Below are 24,276 nucleotides of genomic sequence, written 5' to 3'. Positions count from 1 at the left end.
CATATCTGGAGAGTTTGGTGGCCAACAGAAGTGTTTAAACTCAGAAGAGTGTTCCTGGAGCCACTCTGTTGCAATTCTGGACGTGTAGGGCGTCGCATTGTCCTGCTGGAATTGCCCAAGTCCGTCTGAATGCACAAGAAACACAAATGGAGGCCGGCCGCTGTGGTCGAGCGGTTCTAGGCGCTTCAGTCCGGAACCGCGCGACCGCTACGGTCGCAGGTTCGAATCCTGCCTCGGGCATGGATGTGTGTGATGTACTTAGGTTGGTTAGGTTTAAGTAGTTCTAGGTTCTAGGGGACTGAAGACCTCAGATGTTAAGTCCCATAGTGCTCAGAGCCATTTGACACGAATGGATACAGGTGGTCAGACAGAATGCTTACGTACGTTTCACCTCTGAGTCGTATGTAGACGTGTCAAGGGTCCTATATCACTCAAACTTTACACGCCCCACACCATTATAGGGCTTCCACCAGCTTCAACAGTCCCCTTCTGATATGCAGGATCCATGGATTCATGAGGTTCTCCCCATACCCATACACGTCCATCTGCTCGATACAATTTGAAACAAGACTCGTCTGAACATGTTTCCAGTCATCAACAGTTGGTGTTGACGGCCCAGGCGAGGCGGGCTTTGTGTCGAGCAGTCATCAAAGGTACACAAGTTGGCCTTCGGCTCACGAAGTCCATATCGAGGATGTTTCGTTGAATGGTTCGCTCGCTGACACTTGTTGATGGTCCAGCACTGAAATCGGCAGCAATTTGCGGAAGGGTTACACTTCTGTCTCGTTGAACGATTCTCTTCAGTCGCCGTTAGTCCCAATCTTGCAGGATCTTTTTCCGGCCGCAGCGATATCAAAATCTGATGTTTTGTCGGATTCCTGATATTCATGGTACACTCGTGAAATGGTTGAACGGGAAAATCCCCACTTCATAACTACCTCGGAGATGCTGTGTCCCATGGCTCGTGCACCGACTGTAACACCACTTTCAATCTTGATAACTTGCCAACTGTAGCAACAGTAAGCGATCTAACAACTTCACTAGACACTTGTCGTCTTATATAGGCGTTGCCGACCGCAGAGCCGTATTCTGCCTGTTTACATATAACTGTATTTGAATACGCAGCCGCGGGGGGTAGCCGCGTGGCCTCAGGCGCCTTGCCACGGTTCGCGCGGATCCTGCTGTCGGAGGGTCGAGTCCCCCCTTGGGCATAGGTGTGTGTGTTGTCCTTAGCATAAGTTAGTTTAAGTTAGATTAAGTAGTGTGTAAGTCTAGAGACCGATGACCTCAGCAGTTTGGTCCCATAGGAACTCAACGCAAATTTCCAATTTTTTGAATACACATACCTATACCAGTTTCTTTGGCGCTTCAGTGATAGAATGATGTAATGAAGAAAATAGTTTGTTACTAGCGTAGTGACATCTAAATAATACCGAATTAACAGCAGTTTATCACAATCAGATATTAATTCTTTATTCTGCTCATAGAGGGCATTTGAAGTATGTTTGGGAGCTGTGTCTGTATTGCAATCTATGGTATGGGGAATCTCATTTTAAACAAAAATAGGCAAATTGAGGTCATTTGTCTGTGATGTTGGTTAGTGTAAAGTAGGTACAGTATTTCAGTGAGTTAGCGTTACAGTTCTTTATTTATTGCTGTGAAATAAAGATTGATTGATTACCCGACGGATATACGGGCTTTATTTAGCAAAAAACGAAGAATTGAAGAGGAAATTGACCTCGAAGAACCTCATTCCGCAAAACAAATGGACGCACAAGATAGAACTGCCGCTCCTAGAGCTATGGAAACGAGTTCAGTGAAACATGTTGGTAATATTAGCTGTCGCGTGCCTTCTGGTATTGCACAAATCGGAGAACTGATAAAGCATGTTATTTTAGACATATATCTAAAAGAAAATAACAGGACCTTTGTAGCAGACTGATTCAAGCTGTATAAACGTGCAACATTGTCTGCATTTTGCTATCCATCCCAGCAATTTTTACCTCATGGAAGCAAACAAACTTCGCACACTTCTACAGGATTGAGAAACTGGAAAAATGCCACTGATTCAAAACTGATTTTCCAAAAACACGAAAAATCCATTTCCCGTACACAAGCGGTAGCGATGTGACAAGACCAGTTACATAGAATATCTACGACTACCAGTGTTGAAACGTTGATACACCGAAAAATATTAGAAAAAACAGGTATTACGTGAAGTCTGTTATCGTAGTAATACAATTTCTAGTTGCAAACAAATTAGCTTTGCGTGCACATCATATTTTGGAGGAACAAAAGGAACAAGGATTATTTCAGAATTTACTTGAATACACGTTCCCGAAACATCCGAATTTCAAGCAGGCTCTCAGTCACATACCACAAAATTCAACATATCGTTCACTTAAATTCAAAATCAAATAATTCAAGCAATTTTTCAAGCAACACGAAGTTCCATTGTTAAAGATATTAAGGAATCTGTCGTGAAATGGTTTATTATAATGGAAGATGGGACGAGAAATGAAAATAACCGCAAAAATATTGCAATAACGATACGTTGCGTTAAGAATGAAATTGTCAATGACTCGTTGACAGTTAAAACTACTGAAAGCGTTGATGCAGCCACTTCTTCAGAATTAATGTTAAATACTCTTACGGAAAATAACATTGACCCCTCTCGTATGGTAAGCCGTTGCTATGATATCCCAAGTGTAATGAGTTGGAAAGTTTCGGGATTTGTGACCAGAATAAAAAATAAAATAGGCTGAAAAACTCCGTACGTCCACTGCAATAATTATCACTTGCACTTGATAGTCATCATGACTACCTCGGAAATGACATCCATTCGTTTATTTTTTGATAACACGAATTCTTTCACCATGGCAAAACATCTACCTTGTATGGTGGAAAAAGGATTGGTCGGCACCTCGGACGGCGATGGTCAGAACACTTGGCCGTTACAAAAGCTGTAAACGTTAATTATAACTCGATTTTACAGACATTAGATGAAATTAAAAATGACAGATTTAACGGTGACGACATGGCCAAGAGTGTCAGTTCAATTTGGAATTCCTAGTGATCTTAATTGGGGTAAAAAAAATCTTATTCATTCTTCAGTCTGCTGACGCAGTTTTCAGAGTCCGAAGAGCAGGACTGAATAACATCATAATAATCATTAAGCACGTCCAAAATGAAATGACGAAACTGAGATTAGATGAAATGTATCACCAAGTTTTGGAAGAGGGAAAGTCTGACAAGCGACGATTCCGAAAATAGGACCCAGACCCAGAAGAGACAAGTCAAAAAATCAAATCAGATGGCTGACTGGCCTTCTTGTTCCTCCGCGAGGCAAAACATCGAAGACAAGGATGCTTAGCCATTTAAATCTCAGTATTTCGAAACGTTCGACACACTAATTGCTGAGTTACAAAGATTATTTTACGAACAACTAAATTCACTAGGTAGTCTCCATGATTTAGATATAGACAAAAGTTAGGTAAGTGTGACAAAATGGAACAAACGTATGTTGCTGCTTTCAAAACATTAGTTATTTAATTATGTCCAGTTCACAATTTCAACTGATTTTTGAGGTCTAACAATTCCATCAAGGGAAGAGGTTACTGTGGTCAAAGCTTATTTGAGTCGTCGCGAGAATAAAATGGAAAACACAATGTAAGTTCTGTACAAGCAGCGGGAGGCGTTCAAGGACACATATGAACTTTTTGCATCTGTGGCGACCATAAGATGTAGCACTGCTGTGTGCGAATCTACGTTTTAAACTTCGACTGCAATCAGCAGGCCTCAGCAGCTGTCAGTGGGTCACGAAAGAATGGTAGGCATGGTATTTCTGGCCTACGAAAGGGAAAGAACGAAGTCGGTTGACCTGAATGAAGTCCTTCCCATGTTAACATTGTGGCGAATCGAAAAATTCATTTGTTTTAAGGAAGGACTGTTTATTATTATACTGAATAGACCCAGAAGAAGGCCGCTGCAATCGTGGCCGAAACGTTGGCTTTTCTATATGGTTCAAATGGCTCTGAGCACTATGGGACTCATCTGTGGTCATCAGTCCCCTAGAACTTAGAACTAGTTAAACCTAACTAACCTAAGGACATCACAAACATCCATGCCCGAGGCAGGATTCGAACCTGTGACCGTAGCGGTCTTGCGGTTCCAGACTGCAGCGCCTTTAACCGCACGGCCACTTCGGCCGGTTGGCTTTTCTATAGCAGCAGTAGTTTTTACATTATGACGCGGTACCAAACTCAGAAAACTTTTATGTCGACTGAATATAATATGTTTGGAGAAATAATATAAAATGTCTTTTTTTGTTTTTGCTCTTTTCTATGACCACCTGCCGACAATTAAGTACTATCTCACTCACACAAGTCAAGTACGGCGAAACTCGACTGACCATCTCAGATCAAACAATGTTTTTACTTCCGCCCTACTTGCAATCATCGCTGTCCTACCTTTAATTCTACTCCAGCTCTGGCCCTGTGGGGCAAATTTTTATCTGGTATAAACTGGTCACATACGGACAGACATAGACAATTTCACAGGTTAGCGCACTCAGGTTGCCACATAATGGTGACTTATTTAGTTTCATAATTATATAAAGTCCTTTACACGCAGTTGATTGAAACATTGTCGAGATGTGGAAACTGTACATGAGAAAAACAATATAGACCCTGGTCAGTTTCAACGTAAGAGGATTTGTCAATCGGTTACATTTCCAAATGAAAAGGAAAATGGTCAACGGGTAGAGAACTATCCCTTTAATTCTTCCAAGACCACAATAAATTCTTCACATCTAAGATTCTTTAATACCTGTGAGCTTAGGAAACTGTGCTATTTTTGTCAGAATGTGCCCCTTCTACAATGCGATTTTATTTTTGAATCCCTCCCCATCAAATCATAAATAAGTTTTTTCTCATCTTGCAATGCCTGGCAGTGTTCAGTCAAGTCTTCTTAAAATGTGAGGTCTACGATCCATTCCGGATGTTCTCATTTTAGTTCCTGCACTCCATCTTTTCCTCCATAAATTCAACAATAGCGGGTTTTAAATCAAAAAATTCTTCCAGGTATGCTCCTTCACTTAACCAACGTACATTGCAGTAATATATAGTCTCCATACTCTTCGTTCATTTCCATCGAAAACTGTTGCAACTGACGGTGGAAAAATCAGCGTGACTTCAGAAATTTTACTATTCATACCGTCAGTTTCTTCACGTGCTCCATGCCTGCAAATTTAGCATAAAGTGCTTCTGGATGTACAGAATGACGAATCTCGTATATCAATCATTGTGATTTTTTTGATCTTTCATTGTCAAACAAATATTTAAATTATTTCTGCATGTCGTTTCATAGAAAATCTGCAATAGCCGTCGACTAAGTGATTACACAATAAATACTGAGCATTCTCATCCACATCTTCTGTCATTCTTATTCATTTTTAAGGACCTGTTTCTATAGATTGCAAGATTGCCTCGTGTCGTGCAAGCAGCCAGTGGACCTGTGCGTGTCCTTCATGTCACTAACAAATAGCGAAGAGTAAACTGTGCTGACACCACAATTCTGTCGAACTGAAGAGGAGTTGTGCCGGTCGAAAAATGCCACACTACATTACACTGAGGTCCTAAGAGACATGGGGTACCTACCAGTATCGTGTCGGACCTCCTTTTCCCCAGCCTGGTGCAGCAACTCGACGTGGCATGGACTCAAGCCGTTGGAAGTCCCCTGCGGAAGTACTGAGCCATGCTGCCTCTATAGCCGTCCATAATTGCGAAAGCGTTGCAGGTACAGAATTTTGTGTACAAACTGAACTATCCATAATGTCCCATAAATGTTGGATAGGATCCATGTCGGACGATCTGGTTAAACAAATCCAGAATATACTTAAAATCAATAGCGAACAATTGTGTCCCAGTGAGATGGCGCGTTCATATCCATAAAAATCCCATCGCTGTTCGGTTGCAGATGGTCCGTAAGTAGCCGAACGTAGCCATTTCCAGTCAATTATCGGTTGAGTTGGGCCGAAGGACCCAGTCCATTATGTGTAAACACAACCCACACCGTTATGGAGCCACCACCAGCTTGCACAATACCTTGTTGATAACTTGGATCCATGGCTTCGTGGGGTCTGCACCACACTCGAGTCCTACTATCAGCTCTTACCAACTGAAATCGGGACTCATCTGATCAGACCACGGCTTCCGAGTCGTCTAGGATCCAATCAATACGGTCACGAGCCCAGGAGAGGCGCTTCAGGCGAAGTCGTGCTGTTAGCAAAAGCACTCGCTTCAGTCGTCTATTGCTATATCCAATTAACGCCAAATTTCGTAGTGCTGTCCTAACGCATACGTTGGTGGTTCGTCCCACATTTATTTCTGTTTCGCGTAGTGTTGCTTGTCTGTTAGCACTGACAACTCTACGCAAACGCTGTTGCTCTCGGTCATTAAGTGAAGGCTGTCGGCCACTGTGTTATACATGGTGAGAGGTAACGCCTGGCACACTCTCCACTCTGTTCTTGGAATACTGAATTCCCTAACGATTTCCGAAATGGAATGTCCGCTGCGTCTAGTTCCAACTACCACTCCGCGTTCGGAGTCTGTCGGTTCCCGTCGCGCGGCCATAATCACGTTGGCAACCATCCCAAGGAATCAGTTGAGTACAAATGACAGCTCTGCCAGTGCAGTGCCCTTTTACACCTTATGTACGCGACACCACAGCCATCTATATATGCGCATATAGCTATCGCATGACTTTTAACGCCGGCCGCGGTGGTCTAGCGGTTCTAGGCACTCAGTCCGGAACCGCGAGACCGCTACGGTCGCAGGTTCGAATCCTGCCTCGGGCATGGATGTGTGTGATGTCCTTAGGTTAGTTAGGTTTAAGTACTTTTAAGTTCTAGGGGACTGATGACCACAGATGTTAAGTCCCATAGTGCTCAGAGCCATTTGAACCATTTTTTTGACTTTTAACACCTCAGTGTAAATGTCGCGCTGTACCGTGCACTTCCAAGTAAGACCGAACAAATCCGAGATAGGCCGAACATCGGCCCGCACATCGCTCGCACCTCCCGGCCCGCATGCAGATTGCACTCCGCCTGGCCTACACCGTCCATCCAGAAAGTTCGGAGGCTGATTTCCTTCCTGGTGTCAGCGTGGAAACTACAATGGCAGCTTGAACAAACAACTGCAAACAGATGGGGATTTGACCAGTCAGTTGTGATCAGGCAACGTTCAATAATGGACGTGCGATCGTGGTGTGTCAACGTTCTTGTATCACAAATCGCAATGAAACAAAATATCTAAATCAAGTTTTCAAGACATTTTTCGAAGAAGAGAAGAGTTTGTGCAGACGTTGTCCCGCACACCTTGAGTCACGAACAGAGACAATGACGTGTGATTGAAACACAAAATGCGGAAAACTTTCCTGGAGAAAATCATCGCGGTTGTTGTGACGCTGTGTTATCAAATCGAACCTACCACAGAGTGACAATATACAGAAATTCACACGAACGGTCAACGCGCTGACGAAATAATTGACATTCAAGCCATTGTGATGCGCGAGTTGAACAATGTCCCAAAGAATGCCTTTTTGCAGTTTCTTATAATTGTCTGAACAGTCTATGCGTTGTACGAGGTGCATTCAAGTTCTAAGGCCTCCGATTTTTTTTCTCCGGACTGGAAAGAGATAGAAACATGCGCATTGTTTTAAAATGAGGTTGCGTTCATTGTCAATACGTCCCAGAGATGGCAGCACCGTACGGTATATGGAATTTTACCGCCAGCGGCGAGAATGAGAACCGTTTTAAATACTTAAAATGGCGACGTTTTCCTTACTTGAACAGCGTGTAATCATTCGTTTTCTGAATTTTCGTGGTGTGAAACCAATTGAAATTCATTGACAGTTGAAGGAGACATGTGGTGATGGAGTTATGGATGTGTCGAAAGTGCGTTCGTGGGTGCGACAGTTTAATGAAGGCAGAACATCGTGTGACAACAAACCGAAACAACGTCGGGCTCGCACAAGCTGGTCTGACGACATGATCGAGAAAGTGGGGGGAATTGTTTTGGGGGATCGCCGAATGACTGTTGAACAGATCGCCTCCAGAGTTGGCATTTCTGTGGGTTCTGTGCACACAATCCTGCATGACGACCTGAAAATGCGAAAAGTGTCATCCAGGTGGGTGCCACGAATGCTGACGGACGACCACATGGCTGCCTGTGTGGCATGTTACCAAGCAATGTTGACGCGCAACGACAGCATGAATGGGACTTTCTTTTCGTCGGTTGTGACAATGGATGAGACGTGGATGCCATTTTTCAATCCAGAAACAAAGCGCCAGTCAGCTCAATGGAAGCACACAGATTCACCCCCACCAAAAAATTTCGGGTAACCGCCAGCGCTGAAAAAATGATGGTGTCCATGTTCTGGGACAGCGAGGGCGTAATCCTTACCCATTGCGTTCCAAAGGGCACTACGGTAACAGGTGCATCCTACGAAAATGTTTTGAAGAAAAAATTCCTTCCTGCACTGCAACAAAAACGTACAGGAAGGGCTGTGCGTGTGCTGTTTCACCAAGACAATGCACCCGCACATCGAGCTAACGTTACGCAACAGTTTCTTCGTGATAACAACTTTGAAGTGATTCCTCATGCTCCCTACTCACCTGACCTGGCTCCTAGTGACTTTGGCTTTTTCCAACAACGAAAGACACTCTCCGTGGCCGCACATTCACCAGCCGTGCTGCTATTGCCTCAGCGATTTTCCAGTGGTCAAAACAGACTCCTAAAGAAGCCTTCGCCGCTGCCATGGAATCATGGCGTCAGCGTTGTGAAAAATGTGTACGTCTGCAGGGCGGTTACGTCGAGAAGTAACGCCAGTTTCATCGATTTCGGGTGAGTAGTTAATTAGAAAAAAAATCGGAGGCCTTAGAACTTGAATGCACCTCGTACTCAAGTTGGGGAGACTATGTAAAGCACCTGAAGAATTGAAACCACCACCTTAACTTTCTCTGTTTTTTATTAATCCAGTCTAGAAATTTTTTTAACTGAATAACTATTTTGGAGGTTTTAGTATAAATTTCTGTGATATTGCCGTTCATTTTGTCATACTTTCTGCCTTGTGTGATGTATATCATGAATATGTGGCACTTTGTGAATTACGTGAGTTTAATCGGAAGTCTCATTGTAAACGTATCCACGCTATGAAAATTGCTCCCAAACGCAGGAGAGTTGTGCACATAGAATTCTAACACCACCCAAAAAATTTAGGGGTTTTTAGGGAATATTTTATAAGTATTTTGGTATATCGAAGCAGTGGGCATCGGTTGCCTGTTACAGAGTAATTCTATGCCATTAGATATCTTACCCCATTATTGTTTGTATGTGAACTGTGCTGAAAATATCTGCAGAACAGTGTAAATGTCGCCGTTATTCGCTGTGAGTCTTGTTTGGAAACGAACTTGTTTCATTCCCTCCCAGTACTTGCTGTCGACAGCAGTAATGCCCACTTTAAGCGTCGCTCTCAAGCTTACATTCAGTACTGTTCGCTTCTGTCTCGAGTTTGTTTTTCCTGCAGGGCTGTAGTGATACACAGCAGTTTAGATAGGTTCACAGATAAGTTGGTCAATATGTACCTTATGCATGGTTTCACTGAATACAGTGGAAGCGCGGTAGGTCGACGTTACGTTGAGCTGTTCTCGTACCACATTTCAGTACCTAAGCATCTGTACATAGGTGCATTACTTTGTGCTTTGTGTTGTACGGTTTGAAGATTGCATATTAGAGGCATTTTTACTGTTATGAAGGTATTTTCACAGAAGAAAATTAAATGGGGTAACAAACTTAATAAGCCATGACATTACTCTAAAACACGCTACCAGAGACAGCCGGCCGAAGTGGCCGAGCGGTTCTAGGCGCTACAGTCTGAAAGCGCGCGACCGTTACGGTCGCAGGTTCGAATCCTGCCTCGGGCATGGATGTGTGTGATGTCCTTAGGTTAGTTAGGTTTAAGTAATTCTAAGTTCTAGGGGACTGATGACCTAAGCAGTTAAGTCCCATAGTCCTCAGTCATTTGAACCATTTTGAACTACCAGAGACAACGTGTCCCTTACACCAAAATACTCTGAAAATATCCCTGAACTTATTCCAAAATTTTATTATTGGAGTTCGTGTTTACCCTGTACAAGAAACTAGTAATCAGGAACGAATTCCATTTTTTACGCAGCAAGGAGGTTCCGTGATCATAATCAACTCTCACTCCCGAAACTTTCAATTATATCAGCCGGCCGCTGTGGCCGAGCGGTTGTAGGTGCTTCAGTCTGGAACCGCATGACCGCTACGGTCGTAGGTTCGAATCCTGCCTCGGGCATTTTTGTGTATGATGTCCTCAGGGCCGGCCGCGGTGGCCGTGCGGTTCTGGCGCTGCAGTCCGGAACCGCGGGACTGCTACGGTCGCAGGTTCGAATCCTGCCTCTGGCATGGGTGTGTGTGATGTCCTTAGGTTAGTTAGGTTTAAGAAGTTCTAAGTTCTAGGGGACTTATGACGTAAGATGTTGAGTCCCATAGTACTCAGAGCTATTTGAACCATTTTGTCCTCAAGTTAGGTTTAAGTGCTTCTAATTTCTAGGGGACCGATGACCTCAGATGTTAAGTCCCATAGTGCTCAGAGCCTTTTGAACCATTTTTTATTTTTATTTTTTTTTCAACTATATCCTTTTTTTCTCTAAGCACAGAAATGTGCCTTTATGGTCTCCTGCTCTCGTCCACAGACGTGTTTCATAATCACTTAGAGACCGTGACAAATGGGACCAACTAAACAGTATTCGTGTGCACACCATTAGAGACAAATGAGACCATAAAAACAACGAATCACACACAACCACAATGCACAACTAGAACGGAACAATACACATATAAAGACTCGAAGGCTAGAGCAAACAATAAAAGCGGAGAGATCGTGAATGAAGGATGGAACAAGAATAGGCTTCCTGATAAGTGACTGAAGCGAAGCATTCACTATGGTTGCGCTAAATAAACTGTCTAATTATTGTACGAAACAAAACAAGTACCCTAAAGAGAGTGGCAAGACTATGCTAAATATAGATTATGTCCAGCAGCTGTACCACATGGGCGTTTAAGACCTCTACATAGAACACAGCGGAAAACACCATTCATAGTATGATATAAAAGAAAAAATATAGATACTCTCACCTCGAAGGTTGCTTTGATCATCGCAGTGCTTTCCTCGGGTTGGTCCTACTGAAGGTGGTACCGTTCCCTGTCTACAACTTACTCTGTCAGCTATAACAGGATTTACAGTTCACCATGTATCCGAATCATGGTGCAACTTGACATATTTCAGATATATACTGATGGAAAAATATGGCAGCATCAAAAACAATTAATGTAGAGTAATGAAATTTCTGGAATACATTTGTCTAGATAACGTATTTAAGTGATTAACATTGCAAGATCACAGATTAATACACATGCGAGATAAGCCATTGCAAATGTGAAATGCTGGTACATTAACAACCGGTGAAACCGCCATAATGTTAAATGCAAGCATGCAGACGTGCATGCATTGTGTTATACAGGTGCCGGATGTCAGTTTGTGGTATGGATTTCCATACCAGTTGCACTTGATCGATCAATAGAGGCACGGTTAATGCCGTATGTAGATGACGCTGGAGTTGTTGTCCAATGATGTGCCATATGTGCTCGATTGGAGACAGATCTGGTGATCGAACAGGCCAAGGCAACATGTCGACATTCTGTGAAGCATATTGGGTTACAAGAGCGATATGGAGGCGAGCTTACCCCACTGGAAAACACCCCCTGGAATGCTATTCATGAATGGCACACAACCGGTCCAAACACAAGACTGACGTACAGTTTTGCACTCAGGCTGCGTGGGATAAGCACGATAGTGTTCCTACTGTCATACGAAATTGCGACCCAGATTATGACTCTAGGTGTAGGCCACTGCGTCTGGTACGCAGACATATTGGTTGTAGGCTCTCAGCTGGCCTCCTTGTAACCAACACACGGCCACCACTAGCACCTAATCAAAGCCAGCTTTCATCAGAAAACACAACAGACCACCCCGCCCTCCAATGAGCTCTCGCTTGATACCACTGAAGTCACAAATGGCGGTGGTTTGGGGTCGGTGGAATGCGTGTGGCTCGGAACTGTCCTTGAAGTAACAGATTTGTAACAGTTCGTTGTTTCACCTGCTACAAAAACTGCTGCTGCAGACGCAGTACGACGTGACAGACCCGTACACTGAACACGATGGTCTTCCTTGTCTGTAACGCCGCGTGGCCGCCCCGAGCTCGGTCTTCTCGTGACCGTACATTCTCGTAACAACCCCTATTCAGCAATTACGTACAGTGGCTACATTCTTGCCACGTCTTTCTGCAGTATCTCAGAAGGAACAAAAAAATGGCTCTGAGCACTATGGGACTCAACTGCTGAGGTCATTAGTCCCCTAGAACTTAGAACTAGTTAAACCTAACTAACCTAAGGATATCACACACATCCATGCCCGAGGCATCATTTGAACCTGCGACCGTAGCAGTCGCGCGGCTCCAGACTGTAGCGCCTAGAACCGTTCGGCCACAAAGGTGCTTACAACCTAGCTCTGTAATGGGGCAAAAACGTGGCGACCTGGGTCGTCTCCTTGGGCTCGGCAACGTTTCAACCAGCAAGATGTCGACAAAAAAAAGGCCATTGCTCAGAAGTTTATGTGAGGTGTAAGTTGGGTCAATGACGTCACATCGGTATTATAGGCAATTGGGGGGAGAGAAGAGGCAGGTGTGTGGCGTTGTCGTAACCGACGTGGGTCGCAACACACTTGCTTAGCTCACGCTCATATCAGAAGTGACACGCAATTTTATTATGTCATCCGTTTATTGGTACTCGAGCGGCTGCGTACAGGAGTGAAACTCCAACTGGGTCAAGCTGAGATTTTTCAGGTCCCTGTGGTTGGACACAGTACAGAATGACTCGAATGACTCGAATGTTAGACTAAGGAGGTCGGTATGGTGATAATAGGAAAATGGCATACTGGTCTGCTTCTTATAGCTTATTCATGCGTTCGCAATAAACATACAGAAGAGCACAAACACTAATTTAATAAGTTTAGTTAGTGTAAAACATATATTAGGCTTACCAGATTCTCCAGTCAAACCGGCTACCCCAAACTACAATTTTATTAAGATTCGGGTATACGCAGTACCTTATGGTAGTACAGACCACGAACCATGGAAGTGCCAGATCCTATTGCTCTAGCCAACGTCACAGTGAAAGTGACATAAAGACTTAGGTACATGTACAGAAATGTACTATGGAAACCAATAACCCTAGTCCTGAGGTACGGAAAGGCGAGCTTCTTTTCAACTCCTTCTTAGTGTACAAGCTTAACTTAAGATAATGCTCACATACGTAGTATCGGCTGTAGGCTCGTTCATCCAAGACTGGTGGACTGGTCTGCTTGCTGGAACTGTTCTACTCACTGAACTCTGGCTTACTTAATGTTTGAGAGCCTCTATATACGACATTTGGGGTTGTTTCCTTCCAGATGGTACGTGAATGCGTCGCTTTTTACCTGCAATTCACCGGTTTCCCAATGCATGTGAGCTCTTAATGGACTGATGAAAGCGGCTTGCACTGTGCGCCTCTAAGTTTCAAGGCTTTCAGCTAATTTTCATACTTAGGTGATTTTTCTCTTTTCTTCTCGAAACCATTCGTGATTCGAACACTGCAACGTATTTTTATAAGTAATTCACATCGTTCAGATACTTTTGAATCCACAGCCCAGATGGGGCAACATTGTAATTGACTCTTCCATTTTAATACTAGTCTCTGATTGGAGAAGGTGGGACACTATGCTCCATTTTAGGTGTACAAAGCATGTCTTTGACTTCAGTCATTTTAATTACTTATGTCAGATATATACATATGTAAATGTAGAGTGTAATGTATAGTATAATTCAACACTATTTTTACGCCAGAAGTAAACTTCTTTCGAGAGTAATAAATATTATTCACTTTAATCTGAGGATTAAGTAATTTCTTACTGCATATTTGACGCTATTTTTAATACTACACTTTGGTTGGTTGGAGATAGGGAAGTGTATGTCGAAAATAATGTGATCTGACACCATTTCAATACTACTCTGACTGGTTGGAGACAGATGGGGCAGTCAGGTATGAAGCAATTGGTCTGTTTCCAGCATCTTGCTATGCTGTGATTGGATGGAGTTGAGGAGGACAAAGGAATTTTTAAAATTTCCACTAACCCAGTGCTGCTATTTGCGCCATCTTGGATTTTTTTCATCACTATGAGTGAACAGAGATCTGGAGTGCTGCACTGTGTGATTGATTGACGATAGGGTAGATGGGTTATTAATGTTCCACTAACACAAATGGGCTACTTCCACCATAATGAGAGAAATCTCATTCTGAAAACGTCCCCCAGGCTGTGGCTAAGCCATATCTCCGCAGCATCCTTGCCTCCAGGAGTGCTAGTCTTGCAAGTTTCTCAGGAGAGCTACTGTGAAGATTGGAAGGTGGGACATGAGGTACAGGGGAGGTAAATCTGCGAGAACGGGTCGTGGGTCGTGCTCGGGTTGGTCAGTCAGTAGAGTACTTGCCCACAAAAGGCAAAGGTCCTAAGTTCAAGTCTCGGACTGGCAGACAGTTTTAATTTGCCAAGAATTTTCATCCTTCCACCATCTAGGATTTCTCATTGCGTGTTTCATTTTTAGTGCTGTGCTATGATTAGTTGGTGATACGGGTGAGAGAGAGAAGAAGAGAGGAGGGGAGAAAGGAAGGGCTATGATTACATCAAGAGATCAACTTCAAGGTGAAAGGTCATTTACCTTGCCTCTGAATGTAGACAACCCATTCGAAAGCTTGTACTTTCGATGTCATTTAAGTGCAAAGTGTCAAGCAGACATACAACTAGTAGTGCCATCAGTGATGTATGGAGGAGGTGGTGTTATGGTATACAGGTGTTTTTAGTTGTTACAATGTTCTCTCCTTATCGCACTTAAGAAAACGTTAAATGTCGAAGGATACGAATACATTTTATAGCATTGTACGCCATGTACAGCAGAGGAATAGTTAGGAGACGAAGATTGTTTGCATCAGCCTGACAATGCATCCTGTGATAAAGCAGCATCTGTGAGGCAATTTTTTGTGGACAATAGCGTTCCTGAAATACACTGAGGTGACAAAAGTTATGTTATACCTCCTAATATAGTGTCGGACCTCCTTTTGCCCGGCGTGCTGCAGAAGCTCGAGGTGGCATGACTCAACGAGTCATTGGTAGTCCACTGCAGAAATACTGAGCCACGCTGCCTCTGTAGCCGTTCATAATTATGAAAGTGTTGCCAGCGCAGCATTTTGATGTGCGTAACCAAATCATTTACTCGAATTTTCCAGAATGTCCTTCAAATCAATCGTGAACAACTGTAGTCCAGTAACAAGTTTACGAAAATGAAGTCCATGAATGACCTCAAATTATCTCCAAGTAGTCGAACATAAACATTTACAGCCTATGATCGCTTCAGTTGGAGCAGAGGACCCAGTCCGTTATGTGTAAACACAGTCCACACCATTATGGAGCCACCACAGGCTTGCACGGTTCCTTGTGGAGTCTGTGCCACACTCGAACCCTACCATCAGCTCTTACCAACTGAAATCGGGACTCATCTGACCAGACCACGGTTTTCCAGTTGTCCAAGGCCCAACCGATATGGTCAGGAGCCCAGGTGGGGCCCATGCAGGCGATGTCACGCTGTTAGCAAAGGCACTCGAGTCGGTCGTCCGCGGCCATAGCCCATTAACACCAAATTTCGTCGCACTATCTTAACGGATGCGTTCATCGTACGTCCCAGATTGATTTATGCGGTTATTTCACTCAGTGTTGCGTGTCTGTTAGCACTGACAGCCCAACGCAAGCGTCGCTCTCGGTTATTAAGTGAACACCGTCGGCCACTGCGTTGTCCGTGGTGAGATGTAATCCCTGAAATTTGAACTTCTCGGCAAAGTCTTGACGCTGTGTTTCACGGAATATTGAGTTCCCTAACGATTTCCGGTATGGAATGTCCGATGCGTGTAGTTCCAACTACCATTCCGCGCTCAAAGTGTGTTAATTCCCGTCGTGCGGCCATAATCACGTCGGCAACCTTTTCACATGAATCACCTGAGTACAAATGATAGCTCCGCCAATGTAGTTAGTGCCCTTTTATACCTTGTATAAAAGATACTACCGCCATCTGTATATGTGCATATCGCTATCCTATGACTTTCGTCACCTCAGTGTACACTATCAGATTCCAGACCTGAACCGACTGGAACACCTTTGGGATGAGTTAGTATGTCGACACCACTCCAGACCTCAGCGTCCAACATTGCTACCTTCTTTGGTTTCGGCTCTTGAGGAAGAATGGCTGTCACTCCTTGACGCGTCACTGAAAGCGTCCGCAGCAGATTTCCAGAGGCCATAATGGAGAAGGGTGGACACAGCTAGGCGTCTGGACACTTTTGCTGATATAGTGTATCTTATCTTTGCGGTCTTACGCGAGTCGTATGATGTTGGCAGTAGGGATCGTTCTACAGGTTCTCTAAACTTTCTCTATGGTATTTCGCGAAAGCAACGTCTTTTCCCCTTCAAGGAATTCCATTGGAATTCCGTAGCATTTCTCTAATACTTGCGGAAATATGATGTGAAATGTACTTTTCGACCACCTTCTAAGATTAAGGCCCTGTTGGCGTCCGTAAAAGATGATCTTGGTTTGCGTAAGGCTGGGGTCTATCGTATTCCTTGCAGTTGTGGCATGTCACATGTTGGTCAAACAATCAGGACTGTGGAAGACCGGTGTATTGAACATAAGCGTCACACACGCTTACAACAGCCGGGCAAATCCGCTATTGCAGAACATTGCCTTGACACCGGTCAGCCTATGGAATACAACAACACAGAGATTCTGGCTTGCACGTCCAGCTATTGGGATAGTGTTATTAGGAAGCTGTTGAAATCAGACTATCAAGCAACCTTATTAACAGAGATGGTGGATTTTGTTTAAATGCTACTTGGAATCCGGCTCTGTCTCTCATCAAAAAACAGAGGGACAGAATTAGTCCTACCTCACCTGTTGATTAATAGTAACTATCGATATTTCTGATGTTGGTTATCTTTGGCTGTGTTGACATTGTTCAGTGTGTGGTGTCTTCCTTGTTTCTCCTCTGTGAACCGAGGTATTAAATTTGCTTGCACATTTTTTCTTCCTTGCATTTGTGTCTTGAGAATGGCAGGGTGTGCTCCTGTCGAAATATCGGCAGTGTTCGACGACGTCACCCGGCAGCAAACCCGTAAGTTATTTGAACAAGTATTACATTGTCTTAAGGTTACAGCCTCGTTAACACGAATACTGTACAAATGTGTCTTTAAAAATTTGTTCAGTGCCACACGGGCAGCATCAACAGAAGGACTAGACAGGTCAGATGGGCATCGCAGAGGCTTCTTTTTGGCATTATTCTTCTGTCTTTTCTCTTCACATTTTACGCCACTGCAATGCAGGAATATTAAACATATCTTTGCTAGTCCACGTGTTTTGTTCTACTGCGTCAACTTCAACTGTGCGTACTTTCATTATGCTATGTTACGTATTTATTATTAAGATGTTTATTATTAAGAAGCAGTTCTTTAATTACTGTAATGACTATGCTAAATGTAACTGGTCTACAAGAGAAAGAAGGCGACAGAAATATCGATATCACAGAGTCGAACAAGGTGTGTGCGAGTGAGAGTTCGCGTGTACGCATTGTAGCAGGTCGCTTTCGTTTCGGAATAAAATGTGTGCTAAGTACTACGGAACGCTTGCGTTCTGATCACAGTAAAGTCTTAATACTGCGTCGAAAATTGTACAAGGAAAGTATCGGACTGATTCATACAGTGCGAGCCTGGTGAAGTGCTACAGACTACATTGACAATGGATACTGTGTGACTGTTGTTTGTTTGGACTGAATTAGCTGTTGTGACATGAGTTACGAAAACTGGTATGTTTCATAATTTTTCATTTGCAACATAAAACGCGTTTGCGCAAGTTAAGACAATTGGCGAAATGTTATTGTTGTGCATATACAAACTTCGATTAACTGCAATACCAGTTCCTTCCGACCAGCCAATATTCAACGGGAGTCGACGGAGGAAAATTATAACCGCCAAACGGATCATGCACCCATCGTGAGGACGTAACAGTTGCACTTTAACTGAGAGGAACCTGCTGCAATTTCGTCGCCGCTATCTGGCTGCTGATGACATTCCTGACGACATTCATCACTCACAGATAAGCAATTTCAAACTTCAGTATCGCCATAAAGCTCTCCTACCATAAAGACTCCGGAAGCAGTCCGAATAATTTCTGGCTTATTTTTTATTGTCTTCATCAAATATGTTTCACTGAATAACTGCGTTAAAAAATTCATGTTCTAATGTTTGCCATATGACTTCCTATCACTGCTCTTTGCCGACATTATTTCTGTTTTCTTTCGTTATCCATTATATTTCTCTTTACGTGTTATTTGAGGAATTTGCTTCGGCATATGTATTTTCAGTAATGTTGTCAGCGAATTTTTTAATTTAAATGTTGTGTTTATTAAAATGGGCTCGAATTGTGGAGTCCGCGATTAGGTTTGCGGTTCAGACTAATCAGAATAAAGGAGACTTTCTCATTGGTGCAAGGTCAAAACATAGTGGGAACTTTACATCTGACAGCTGTACGATTACATAAGCTTATGTTTAAATTCCGGAACTCGTCGTATTACAACATTATTTTTTATAATATTACAACTTGTTTCTTTTATTTTGTAGAACTGTTCCAGGGATTTTTATTTTTATTTTTTGAGTTTTGTTTACTCGTTGTGATCATGACTGTTGCGGTAACTTTAGCATCGAAAGGGACTTCTTATTGCTTGTAAGTTAATAAATGTTGGTACGTTACGGTTCTGAGCTAAATATTTAGGCACTTTCATTGTCAAAATTCGATAGATTAAATTTCTTCAGAGCCGGTTTCGTTACAGTTACATTCAAAGAATATGCAACTTGCCTGCCGACGTTTTTTCTGATGTGAGCACTTTCCTTCAACCGCTTTTGGCTATATTTCAGTTTCCTGTCTTCTGGAACGTGTACAGCCGCTTGACGGTAGACTTGTTTGGTGCGTCCTGGCCAACTATTCTGTGAAGGCATTCTGAGTCTCGGCAAAACTGACAATTGGATTAGGTGACAGTGAACAGTCTCTTATGTAATGTGTGACTCATTTCTTCCTCAATGAAACAAGAACGACACCTGAAACAGGAGAGAAATATTATTCCATAAGCTTGCTTTACATTATGAAGACTCTGTAATTCGTTACCAATAATTATTTCTTTAATGGCGGTTCTTAATGAGATACCCAGTCATGAGCCAAAAATTTATGACCACTGCTCACCTCGAGACTGAATGTTACCTGGTGGCATTGTGAGCTCATTGCATGTTAAGAAAAGTACGCGGGCCGTTTAGTAAGTACGCAACACCTTTTTTTCCTGAAAGCAGGTTGGTTTTATTTCAGATTCCAGTACACCATATTATTACCCACTCTTTTTCCTATAAAAACCTATTTTTCAAAATAATATCCGTTCAATGCGACGGCCTCACGACAGCTTACATGGACGGCTTGCCCACATGGTCCCACTCAAATGGTCGATGTCGGAGCCAGCGTCTTGCTGCATCAATAGCCTCGCCCCCCTGAGGAACATCAGTCCAGTGAAGTTTCTGAGCTCCTGTCGGGTGCACAGACTTGTGAGACCTTGCATTGTCATGGTGAAGGAGAAGTTCGTTTGTATTTTTGTAGCGACGAACACACTAAAAGCGTTTGTTCAGTTTCTTCAGGGTACCACAACACACTTCAGGGCTTACCGTTGCACCATGACGGGGAACATCAAACAGAATAACCCCTTCAGGGTACGAGAAGACCGTCGCCATGACTTTACCGACAGAGGATACGGGTTTGAACTTTTTATTCGGAGTGGTGCTGCGGTGCCACTCCGTGGATTGCCGTTTTGTTTACGATTTGAAGTAATAAACCTAGGTTTCATCGCCTGTGTTCGACAAAAAACTGTCACGATCAACCTCGTAACGCGAAAGCAATTCCCCACAGATGATCCTCCTTTTGTTCTTTATGGTCTTCTGTTAGGCGGCGAGGAACCCAGTGGGAACACATCTTCGAGAGCCGCAACTGTTGTAAGAGTCTGTCAGCACTACCAACAGACACGTCCAGTTGTGGAGCGAGGTGTTTGATTGTGATCTGTCGGTCACCACGAATGAGTGTCCGCACGTTCCAACACTGCAGGCCTTACAACTGTGTGTGGCCAACCGGCACGAGGGAGATCGGGCAGATTTGCGTGATCTTGTTACAATAATCTTAGACGCCTCGCTCAACGACTCACGTTGCTTTTCTTTGCTGCCAGGACTCCATGGACGTTCTGCAAGCACCAGTGAATATCTGCGATGCTCTAATTTTCTGCCAAAACGATCTCAATGGCAACTCTCTGCTTCGAAGGCACCTCCGTTACAGACGCCACTTTGAAGGCTACGTATACTGACGCCACTATAGGGGCTCAAGGGGGAATATTCCACGAAGTTGCACAACACATTTCACGTTTTTGCAAGCAAAGTTGGTTGAGAAAGAAATGTCTTGCATTACCTATTGAACGCACCTCATGTAAGCAAGGAAGAGTCGAATGGAGAATCATGGGCCTTAAATGGGGAAATCAACTAATATTAGCGACTTCGACAACGGCCAGATTGTTATGGCCTGGTGCTTTTGAACGAGCATCTCGGAAACGGCCAATCCAGTTGATTCTTTGCGTGCTGCTGTCATGAGCATCTATGGAAAATGCATGAGAGATGGTGAAACCAAGAGCAGGTGCAAGATATTGGACGTCCACCCCTTATCACAGAACGTGCAGGTCGGAGCCTTGCCTGCTCTGTAATGTCAGATAGGTGGTTGTCTGTAGCAGGGTAGAATGCTGGTGCAGACACAATTGTTTTTGGGCACGCGGTTCAGCGCACATTGTTGAACAAGGAACTCTGCAGCAGACGACCACTTCGTGTTCCCATGTTGACCCAACGGTAGCTTCAGTTACTGTTGCAGTGGGCACGCGATCATGTAGACTGACCCGTGGATCAATGGAAACGTGTTCCTTGATCGGATGAATTACGAATCTTATTAAATCCGATTGATAGTCGTGTACAGATACAACGGCATCCAGACGAATAGCTGTCTGAAGCATGCACTGTGCCACAGGGGCAGTCAGCTGTGGGCAGCAAATTCTCCTAACCAGATCCCAACGGATCACACCTGAGATGCTATCGGGCGTCAGCTCCGCGACGCCAACCCATTGACCTGTAACTCATGGGAATTGCGTCACTCGTGACATAAATCCAGAAATCTAGCCGCCCGCTGTGGCCGAGCGGTTCTAGCCGCTTCAGTCCGGAACCGTGCTGCTCCTACGGCCGCAGGTTCGAATCCTGCCTCAGGCGTGGATGTGTGCGATGTCCTTAGGTTAGTTAGGTTTAAGTAGTTCTAAGTCTAGGTGACTGATGACCTCCGATGTTAAGCCCCATAGTGCTTACAGCCATTTGAACCATTTGAACCAAAAACCTACCAATGGCTTGGTAAATAAATGCCACGCAAAATCACTGCTGTACTACTTCTCAAAGGTGGACCAATATGGTATTAAACAAGTGGTCATACTGATATGTCTCATAAGTGTATATGACCTGTCTTAAAAATAAAAATGGTTCAAATGGCTCTGAGCACTATGGGACTTAACATCTGATGTCATCAGTCCCATAGACCTTAGAACTACTTAAACCTAACTAACCTAAGGACATCACACACATCCATGCCCGAGGCAGGATTCGAACCTGCGCCTAGAACGTCCCGGCCATCGAAGCCGGCTGTCTTAAAAATACCTGGTTACGTAAGTTAAATTATGGAAATAAATGCAATGAAGATTTATGTAAATCTCTTAAGGTTAATGACATAATTGTAGTTTTGAAACTGCCATGAATTCTAGTTACCTTGTCGCCGGTGGCACATTAAAAACTAACCTCCCTTATTTCCTTCATATCTGTTCCCAGATCTTGTTCTTCTCTTATTCATTCTCCTGTCAAAACTGAAAATGTTTGTACAACAACTTGTTATTCACAAAACCGAGATGGTGCACTAGTTTTGGCAGCACTTAAAGTATCCACACCAGATATGAATGTGTAATCTGTAAACAAAACCAAGTTCGTTGTGAGTTGCACACAGGAGGAATGCCACTAACAGTATCCACAAAGTCACTGTCCAAAGTAGGGTCGGTATCTGAATAGCAGCTAGCTCACACATAAGAGTTCTGGCGGTGTGCTAAACAAGACTGAGCCGTGGCCATTCACCTAGCACCGTGCTGGCAATGGCCTCGCCCGTGTGAACCAGCAGTGGCTCCCATTGCGGCAGCTGACTGAGGCTAAATCCAGAGCCTCCGATACGCTTTCAGTAACGTCCACCGAACGGAATATTAAATTTCTCAGCCCTGAAATCGTCATGCAGGGTCAAAAGGGCACAGTGTCAGTGCCGGTAGGCATGAGAAGGTGGAGAGACACTAATCACCGGCAACAAATCTAAGTCCATCGTCTCGGGCCCTAGCCTACCAGATGGCGCGGACGATGACTTTGTACTTGGACTGCGCTATATTGTATATTGACGTTTTCCTCATTTCATTTGTGATGTGGCTAATAATTTCAATGCATGCTTTTGTAGAATGAAGACCGTATCCCGTGTTTACAACATTAAGTTCCTGTAAATTTGTGAAATGATTGGTATTTCTTCGCAACTTTATAACCTCGACCTGACAGGCCTTGGAAGGCCCAACAGTACTGGCCGATCACCGTGTCAGCTTCAGCCGATAGGGGTTACTGGAGCTGATATGCAGGGGCCTGGCCGTTGTCATTTTCCGTGACCGGAGCCGCTACCTATCAGTCAAGTAGTTCCTCAATTGGAATCACAAAGGCTGAGTGCACTTGCCAGCAGCGGTCTATAGACCAGAATGTCACCTATCCAAGCGCTAGCCAACCCCGACAGTGTTCAACTTCGGTAATCTGACGGGAACCAGTGTTACTACTGCGGCAAGGCCATTGGTGTAACACTATAAGCAGATGGAAAAATATTTTCTGTTACTTCTTTGCTACGAGACAGTGTTTAAGAAAAAATCTCCAGTGTTTTATTTTTTCCATTAGGTGTTTTTTTTTGTTTTTTTTTGTTTTTTTTTGCGTCCTTTGTACTTCGAATTCTTCCTGTGATCGCGTATCTTTTTCATCAGCGAAATTAACTCTTGTTTTTGATTTTACCATCTGTCTATTCCACTAAGATTTTCATTCCTATCCTTTTATCGATGGCTAGACTTTGGACATCACGGCACAGTTTATGGACCAACATTTTATTTTTCATATATTTCTCTCCCAAAATATATTTCTCTCCCAAAATATATTTCTCTCCCAAAATATATTTCTCTCCCAAAATATATTTCTCTCGCAAAAGGCACTCTTCTGCAATATTCGGACCAGTAATAAAACAGAATCTTTCTTGTGTTCATCATGTACATTTTCGACACTTTGTTTTTTCGGCATTCCTTTTTTTACTGATCGGCATAAAGAGACCACTTATTTCACTCATTTTGAAGAATGATCGCGCTGATTGAAGGTAGATGACTCAACACTGACATGAACAGCTCTCAAACACCTGATCGTAACAGCCAAAACACCACAGAACAAGAAACAATGATATAGCAAATGATCTGAGAGCAGTTTCCTGTTTCCGATACCAACGTATGAAACAAAAAAGTGTGGTTCCACCTTATAACGAATCCACCCGAAAATTTCATTCGCGAACACAGTGGCATCTAGAGGGACATAAATAAATCGAACATCTTTTAAACCGTAAGAAAAGAGGTGCCGGTACTGCGTACAGTTGCGTACTGCCAGAAAAATGCGCAGCTTACAGTGATGGAAAATACTGAATCGAACAGCCGGCCGCTGTGGCCGAGCGGTTCTAGGCGCTTCAGTCCGGAACCGCGCTGCTGCTGCGGTCGCAGGTTCGAATCCTGCCTCGGGCACGGATGTGTGTAATGTCCTATGGTTAGTTAGGTTTAAGTAGTTCTAAGTCTAGGGGACTGA

This window comes from Schistocerca piceifrons, chromosome X, assembly GCF_021461385.2.
Source record: "Schistocerca piceifrons isolate TAMUIC-IGC-003096 chromosome X, iqSchPice1.1, whole genome shotgun sequence".
NCBI lineage: Eukaryota > Metazoa > Arthropoda > Insecta > Orthoptera > Acrididae > Schistocerca > Schistocerca piceifrons.
This window is presented reverse-complemented; position numbering follows the sequence as displayed.